The sequence below is a fragment of the Humulus lupulus genome, chromosome 6, assembly GCF_963169125.1.
Source record: "Humulus lupulus chromosome 6, drHumLupu1.1, whole genome shotgun sequence".
Taxonomy (NCBI): Eukaryota; Viridiplantae; Streptophyta; class Magnoliopsida; order Rosales; family Cannabaceae; genus Humulus; species Humulus lupulus.
In genome coordinates this window covers 48,956,471-48,965,000 of record NC_084798.1, presented here as the reverse complement: position 1 = coordinate 48,965,000, position 8,530 = coordinate 48,956,471, and the positions used below count along the sequence as shown (strand labels likewise).

General features: G+C 38.9%; 1 non-coding gene across 1 annotated transcript; it reads right to left on the bottom strand.

Moving 5' to 3' along the window:
* Positions 1-6,449: 6,449 nt before the first annotated feature.
* Positions 6,450-6,556, bottom strand: LOC133787711 (small nucleolar RNA R71). Its single transcript, XR_009872714.1, has one exon. It is a non-coding gene; the product is annotated as a small nucleolar RNA R71 (small nucleolar RNA).
* Between the last annotated feature and the right edge of the window lie 1,974 nt (positions 6,557-8,530).

Here is an 8,530-nt window from a genome sequence, read left to right as displayed (position 1 = left end):
AAGGATGGAGAAGCAAGATCGCTCCTGCCTCAATATGATACCTCGACTAGGCGCTGAAGGCGCCTCCAGGCAGATTTGCCCATTGGTCTCTAGTCGGTCAAACTAAGGCTACCCCAGAAAGTCTGTACTTCCTAAGATAGTTGGCTATCACCCTAACCGATATTTGGCTAGGGGGAGAGATGTACCATTCGACATCTGGTCGAATGACGTTTCGAAGTTAGGCTTGATTTTGGATTTCAGGGTCAGGGGTATTTTCTTCTCGACCACTGATCGAAGGAGTTTCAGCCCGAGAAGCAGGCTGATTTGAAGGAGGAGCGGATGGTTTCTTTTTCTGGGCTTTGGATTTTACTCGACCCATGTTTTGAAGTGGGGTCGATGGAACGTTTGGGGTGATGCGAGAAAAAAGGATCTTCAGAATTAGCTATGACGGTTGATCTTCGTCCTCGAGCAGTTGGGCCAGTAGATCGTCATCGATAAGCCTCTCACCTCCCCACGGATCTTGCATGAAAGTCTGCAAACAGAAAAGGGGAGATGAGAATCTACGGCCTAAAAACTTGTGTTTAAAAGTTGGAATAACGCTGCTCGTGTATAAAAGTTAAGTTTTTATATGACCAGTAGCATTCTGACAAAAAACACTATATTTCAAGCGAGCAGTTTGGAAAATAGATTAAAAAGCAGAAGTGAAAAGTTTTTCAGGAAAAACTTTTCGACTCTGAAAGGGCAGGAAAAACCCAGTTTTTCAACTAGCGTAAAAATCAAACTTTTACTTCGATTTTACGCCCTAAATCTATAGCCTCAGCTACCAAACTGATTCTTAACTCCTATAAAGCATTATTTTACTACCCTCTCAAACACAGATCAGTATAATCGTCTACCCCGAAGCAAATATTTTTCAAGAACAGTCGAAAATGCTCAAGAACCCAGGATACGAAACAGGTAAAAAATAGTTTTGCATGGCATCTCAAATGGTTGAAAGGGTTGAAAAACTTACTTGGATGAAAGAGTGAAGCAAGTCTCTGAGATACTAAGTTGGTTAGCTGGGCAGAAAGTCCGTGAAACGATGGAACCGTTTGGGTTTTCTGGGCTCTGAGTGTTGAGTTTTTCAGAGTTCTTGAGGAAGCGAAGATAAGTTAAAAGTAAAAAGTAAAAAAAAATGATCTTGGGGGATTATTTATATTGATCGTGGCACTGTAAAAGAGGTAATCATGGAATTACTTTTTTCAAAGCATGAGGAAAGGCAATAGCCATCAGACAATTTTTTGGGAAACCGAAAAGACTTGATTGGACAAGATTGATTACCTTTTTTTGAGAAGGCATGGGCGGCTCTGACAGATTTGGTGGGGTACGCGAAGGGTTAGTTTCCTAAGTTTACTTTATGCTGGTCGCAGTAAAATAAACTTGGGGGCAAATGTTTACCCAAAAATGGTTGTTGATAACGTGGCAAGAATTTCTCACATGTGGTTGACACGTGGCAACGTCAAAATGAAGGGGTGATGTTCGACTATCGACCAGCCCCTTATTGCTTCATCAAACCTCACGATTAGATGCGACTAGACTGATCGCATGCTTCGGTTTATTTACTTTAAAGATATGTAATCTTGTAATAACTACATTTATTATTTACTCTATATTGCCTTGATACATTGATATTAAGGATAATTAAGGCCCATTGGCCCATGTAACCCCCTTGAGCCTATAAATATGAATGAGAGGGCTCAAGGGAGGGACTTTTGAACCTTTTTTCTAAATACTCTTATCAAGAGCGTAAGTGTGATTATCCACCAGAAAGTTCTAATTCTCCTAAGGCTTGTGAAACTCAAGAAAGTTCTTTGATCACGGCATTGGGATTCAACATCAATTATAGCACTAAGTGGACGTAGGTCATTACCATTCATTGGGGTCGACCCACTATAAATCATATGTGTCAATTCTTTACCATTTGATTCCATTCTTGACTATCATCTCATTTCTTGTCGTAATTTTGACTCTGTGTCGTTGGCCAAATCGAGGGTCAATAATTCCTATGGTCGATTTTGGTTAAAATCGTGTCTTGGGACGATTTTGGGAGGATTTGCTTGTTCTAAAATCGCAAGGAATTCTAGGTTGCAGGGTCACACCATGGCAATGTTCTTAGAGTGTCGCGACCCGCATGAACTCGGTCGAGACAGGGGTGCCTCAAACCACCTTAGTGCCACGGCTTGGCGGGTTGAACCATGGTGCATGTGCAAGGGATTTTGGGCATGGGCTTTCTTCCTAGATGAGCTACGCGGCTCTTTCTGGGGCGCGTCGCAACTCAAATGGGGAAAAGTATGAAAATCAGGTTTTGGGATATGGGAACCCAAGCCTAAGGGCTCGGGAATGGTTCTACTATCTTGTTTAGTAGGATTCAAGGTCTCGGAAGGCTAGAACCTTGTTTGAAAGCCTTTATTGGTTCATTCCTTGATGGTTATTTCTTGTTATGGTTGTGACTAGGGTGTACCACTAGGCTTGGGCGAAAAAGATCGCATTCAGGATCAATAAACTAAATCGCTCACGACTTGAGGTAAGAGAATCGCCACTTGGACCGAGTGTAGGGCATGGGCCCCGAATATAGGTCATGGGGATGACCGTGTCATAAATTTGTTTAAAGTTAAATATCTAATTGTATAAACGTCTCTGTTTATAATTGCTTATACTGAGTGATTGTGATCGTGATTACTCGGTTGTGAGACCGTTATCGGCATTACATGTGTAATGTAGGTCGTAGTGGCGAGGGCATTACGGGAGCGCAATATGCGCCACAGTGGTGGGTCCATTGTAAGACTGTGATGTGTATCTAATCGATATGATTCGTATACTGATTGGAAAATTTATGAACCTGTGATGATTATAAAGTATGTTGTACATGTTAATGTCTATCTGGATATTTGTTTGCATGTTTGGGTTTTCTTATTGAGCCTTGGCTTACGTGTGCTTCATGGTGCAGGTAAGAGCATAGAAAAGATGGACCAGCCATGAGATGGAGAGTTGTATGAGCGGTGTGTACATATTCAGCCTACTCGGTCTCCACGGACGAGATACTTTTGAGGAACGTAAATTAATAGTTTTATTTTGCGCTTAGGTCGGATAATTTTGTAATTATGATAAATTCGTATTTTTGATTTAACACCTTTGGGGTCCCTTGTATTTAGTCAGACTTTTTTTTAATGAGAAGTTTAAGTTTATTGACCAAACATTTTAGTACCAAAACAATCATTTAATTTTAATTACCATTTTGAGTCCAAATGACTTGCTTACAAAATTAAGCGTTGTTTTAAACACACAGTGTAATAGTCCTAGATTAGTAAGATGTTACAACTTGGTATCAGAGCTGCCAAGGTTAATGGCTTCTAAATATAGGCTGGGTGTGTACGCTCGTTGCTAAAGATAAGCTTGACTCACCGTTTGGTAACTTACGTGTTAAATATGTGTTTAACTGTTTACCTGGGATATATATGCCTTATATGCATGCTACGATAGGAAGCATGAGATATATTGATAAAGCATATCCCTTGACTGTTATGTGATTATGAAAATGCATTCTTATTAGCGTTGTTGTTGTGGCTGAACTATTTATTATCACTATGATTGTGAGTGTTTGCTTATTGGTTTGGTTGTGGGGGGGGGGGGGGGTCTGGAATCTATTATCATTGCCTGATAAGTCGAGTCATGATTGCAGATATACTTGGGTAATTATGCCAAGGCGATCAGAATGACTATTTGGCGTAGGTTATGAGGCTAGAGATGATCACTAGGATCATAACCGTCCACATGCCTCTCAAGATTGGCATGAAGTGCTTGCTTGTATGCATGAAAGACTATAGAGACATGAAGATCAGATTTGACTATTGAGACAACAGGTTCCACAAAGGAATGCTACACCGGCTCTGGGAGAGCCAGAGATTGAGAACAGGTGGGAATCGCTTTATGAGAGGTTCAGGAAAAAACACACTCCAACTTTTGAGGGAGCTCCAGATCCACTAAGGGCTGGCAGTGGATGAGTATGATTACCTCCATCTTGAATTTTATGAGGGTGATGGGTAACAATGGAGTGGCAGGTACCACATACATGTTGCGTTATGACACCCGCATCCAGTTGGAGGTTGTATCTCAGACCCAGAACATCACTGTATTAAGTTGGGATGAGTTCCAGGATTTGTTCAACGAGAAATATTACAACGACGCAGTTCGAACTGTGAAGGCAAATAAGTTTACCAGATTGTTCAGGGCAACATGACTATGACTGAGTATGTCCTGAAGTTTGACAAGTTGGCCAAGTTTTCTTATGACTTGGTGATAACTCTTGAATAAATAGTTATTTATTGTGCTTTTGAGCTTATAAATGTGGAAAAATTGAGAGTGGTGTTAGTTTATTATTAACTATTGTGGCTAACTTTTGTGTTTTAATGATTTTTAGTTAGTTTAATTTGTGTGTAGTTTTTAAGAGCTAAGGGGTTGAAAACAATATTTTCATGGATAGATATTTGTATAAAGAATGAAACTAGAATGGTGAAGTTATCTAAGCTGAATTTTGATGCTGAAATATCAGGTTTGTGGTAGCAAAGATTTTGCTGAAGCATTTTGTTCAGGTTGCAATTGGAATTTTATGCGTGGAAAGGGAAGTCTACTTGGCAATTCATTAAGTGAGGAAAATTAGTGGCTGAGGTAGCAAGTACATGGGGCATTTGTCAATTTGGAAGCAATTTTCAGAATCAAGAAGGAAAAGAAGCTCACATGTGGAATGGAGGGGCAATTTTGTACTTAGACTACTAAATTGGGTAACCTAGAGGTACAAAAGGAGAAGCCAGCTGCACAAAAGGGAATCTGCCATATCTTTTAGAAAGAAGAAAAATGACAGAAGATAAAAACGAGAAAAACAAGAAGGAAAAAAAAGAAAGAAGATGAGAATGAAGAGAAGGACATTCATCATCAATTGGGTTTGCTTTCTTCTCTTGTTTCTAAGTTTCATCTTGTATTTTCTATTTTAATTTCTACTTTGATAATCATGGGAAATTATTGAAAGTTGATTTATGGTCTTTAAATTAGCCATGAACGAATCTTTTGTTGCTTGAATTGTTGATGAACCCTATGTCATAGTGTAGTCATTTCTTGCAATTTTTTTGGTAAAATATCTCATGTTCATTAAAGTATGCTTTATTTTAATTTCTTGTTGTTGTTTGGCCATCAATGGCAAGATGATTAGTTATGTTTGATGCTGGAAGGATTAAATATAATGGAAAGAACTTGGATGGCATAAGTTCATAATCTTTGTTAGGTTATGTTAGTATTTGCCTTGTGTAACTTTTGAGAATTGAACCTTGAAATTGTCTTCTTATATCTGATTTGGCGTAGGAATATGTTTAATTAGGTAAAATAATTAATATCATATAATTTGGGAAAGTTTTATGAGATTTTATTGAATTCTTGTTAACTTGGGAGTTTTGCTAAAATATCGTTGGTGCAATTTGTTCAGCTTAATTGACTTAGGGAGATTTAATAATTCAAGTCAATTCTTCCATCCACATTTTTCTTCCTAATTAATTTGTTTAGTTCAGTTTTATTTTCAATATTTTCATTTTTTTTTAATATTTAGTTTAGCTTATAATCAATCAATTTAATTGTTAATATCTTTAAGTTGTTTAGGAATTGTTTTGCCTATTATTCTATTTTGCAATCCTTGTGGAGACGATTTACTTATCATTGTATTACTTGTGTGATTAAGTGCACTTGCATATTTAAATCAACTAAATTTTCACAACAAGTTTTTGGCGCTGTTGCTGGGAATTGAAATTAGAATTTTGTGTAATATCAATTACTTTTCAATTTATTTTTCTTTGTTTGTTCTAACCTTGTTTGTGTGTTATGTGTTTGCTCAGGTTATCTATTGTATGAATGAGCAAGAAGATCTTGAACTAGCTCCTATTGACCCTGAGATTGAACGTACATTAAGAAGAAGACTAAGGGAACAACGGTCTCAAAATCTCCTTAATATGGCTGAAGAGGTTGAAGGAGTTAAGGGTACTAATAATATCGCTAATGTGATTGCTATGGCCGATAATAGAGAAAGATCCATAAGGATGTATGCTTCCCCCATGTTCAATGAGCTCAATCCGGGCATTGTTAAGCCTGAAATTCTAGCACCCTAATTTGAGTTGAAGCCCGTGATGTTCCAAATGTTGCAGACAGCGGGTCAATTTAGTTGGCTGCCTATAGAGGATCCTCATCTCCATCTTCGTTCATTTTTGGAGGTGAGCGATTCCTTTAAATTGCGAGGTGTTTCTGAAGAGGCCTTGAGGTTGAAATTGTTCCCTTTTTCTCTAAGGGACAGAGCTAGAGCTTGGCTCAATACACTTCCTTCTGACTCAGTGACTACATGGAATAAGCTAGCTGAGAAATTTTTGATGAAGTACTTTCCTCCAACGAAAAATGCTAAGTTTTGGAATGAGATTATTTCTTTTCAATCGTTGGAGGATGAGTCGGTATGTGACGCTTGGGAGAGGTTCAAGGAGTTATTGAGAAAGTGTTCACATCTTGGCATCCCACATTGCATTCAAATGGAGACTTTTTATAATGGTCTTAATGACTCCACACGTGTGGTTTAGGATGCTTCGGCAAATGGGGCTATTCATTCTAAGTCCTACAATGGAGCATATAAGATTTTGGAACAGATTACCAATGGTCTAATGCTAGAGTCCCAACGGGAAGGGAAGTAGCGGGCATTCATGAAGTAGATGCTTTGATATCTTTGACCGCTCAAGTTTCATCTATGACCAACCTTTTGAAGACCATGTGTATGGGGGGTAACGTACAACCAGCTCCTATGGTCAAGTGGCAGAGGTCTCTTGTGTTTATTATGGAGATGGGCATACATTTGATTAGTTGTCCATCTAATCCCACTTCGGTTTGTTACGTGAGGAATCAAAATGCCAACCGCAACAATCCTCATTCTAACTCTTATAATTTGGGTTGGAGGAATCATCCAAATTTTTCTTGGGGAGGTCAACAGTCTAGCTCAAGTGTGGCAGCCATTCCAAACAAGCCTACTTATCCACCAGGTTTTTCTCAAGAACAACAACCAAGGGCTCAACCTCCTCCTCCATAAGTATCTCAAACAATCTCTTTGGAGAATTTGATGAAAGAGTATATGGCCAAGAATGATGCAGTGATTCAAAGTCAAGCAAAATATTTAAGGAACCTAGAGATTCAAATAGAACAGCTAGCCAATGAGTTAAGGAATAGACCATAAGGCACCTTGCCTAGTGATACCAAAAATCCAAGGATAGATGGTAAGGAGCATTGCAAGGCGGTTACCTTGAGGAGTGGTAAAAATCTGGAGTTGAATGAGGACAATCCTAAGAGCAAAAATTAGCCGACTTCAATCCAAAGTAGTGTGAAAAAGAAAAAAAAAAAGAGTTGGGAGTTTGAATATTTCAAATGTTGATCCTGAAGCAAATGTTGCAACACTTCCTCAGCAAAATGCATTAAATAAGCTAATTAGGAAGCCACTTCCACCATTTCTCAACGATTTCAAAAGCAGTAGCAAGATAGCCTATTCCGAAGATTTCTAGATGTTTTGAAGCAACTCCACATCAGCATACCTCTGGTGGAAGCTTTGGAACAAATGCTCAACTATGTGGAGATTTTGAAGGATATTTTGACAAAGAAAAGGAGGCTTAGTGATTTTGAAATAGTAGCTTTGATTGAGGGTTGTAGTGCTATTTTGAAGAATAAAATTCCTCCAAAGTTGAAGGATCTGGGAAGTTTATTAATTCTAATTTCTATTGGGGGACGAGAAGTTGGTAAAGCTCTATGATTTGGGAGCTAGTATTAATTTGATGCCCATGTCCATTTTTAAGAGGTTGGGAATTGGAGAAGCAAGGCCAACTACACTCACTTTGCATCTAGCTGACCGTTCTATGGTGCATCTGAAGGGAAAGATTGAACACGTCCTAGTACAAGTTGACAAGTTCATTTTTTTAGCAGATTTTATCATTCTTGACTATGAGGAAGATAGGGAGGCTCCAATCAGTTTGGGGAGACCATTCCTTGCCGCTGGGAGGACTTTGATAGATGTTGAAAAAGGAGAGCTCACCATTCGAGCTCAAGAAGAACAAGTAACATTCAAGGTTTTTAATCATATACGCTCTCCTAATGAAGTTGAAGCTTGTTTAGCCATAAGTGCTTCCAACTCCAAGATGATTGAAAAGATGCATGAAAAGCATAGCAAGTGTAACGCCCCACGTCACTATGGCTGCTTTCTGGAATGACGACTGGCCCTACAAACCAACACGAGTCTTTCCAGTGTGCTTTGTCCACACTCACACGCTTCTTGGGAAAACTTCCCAGGAGGTCATCCATCTCCAGATTGCTCTAGGTCAAGCACGCTTAACTTTGGAGTTCTCAAGTGATGGGCTACTGAAAAGAAGATGCATCTTGTTGATATAGGTAGTACCCATCAATCCATTTAAGCCCTCTTCAACTGCGTAGTCCCATACCTACACAATGTTAGAAC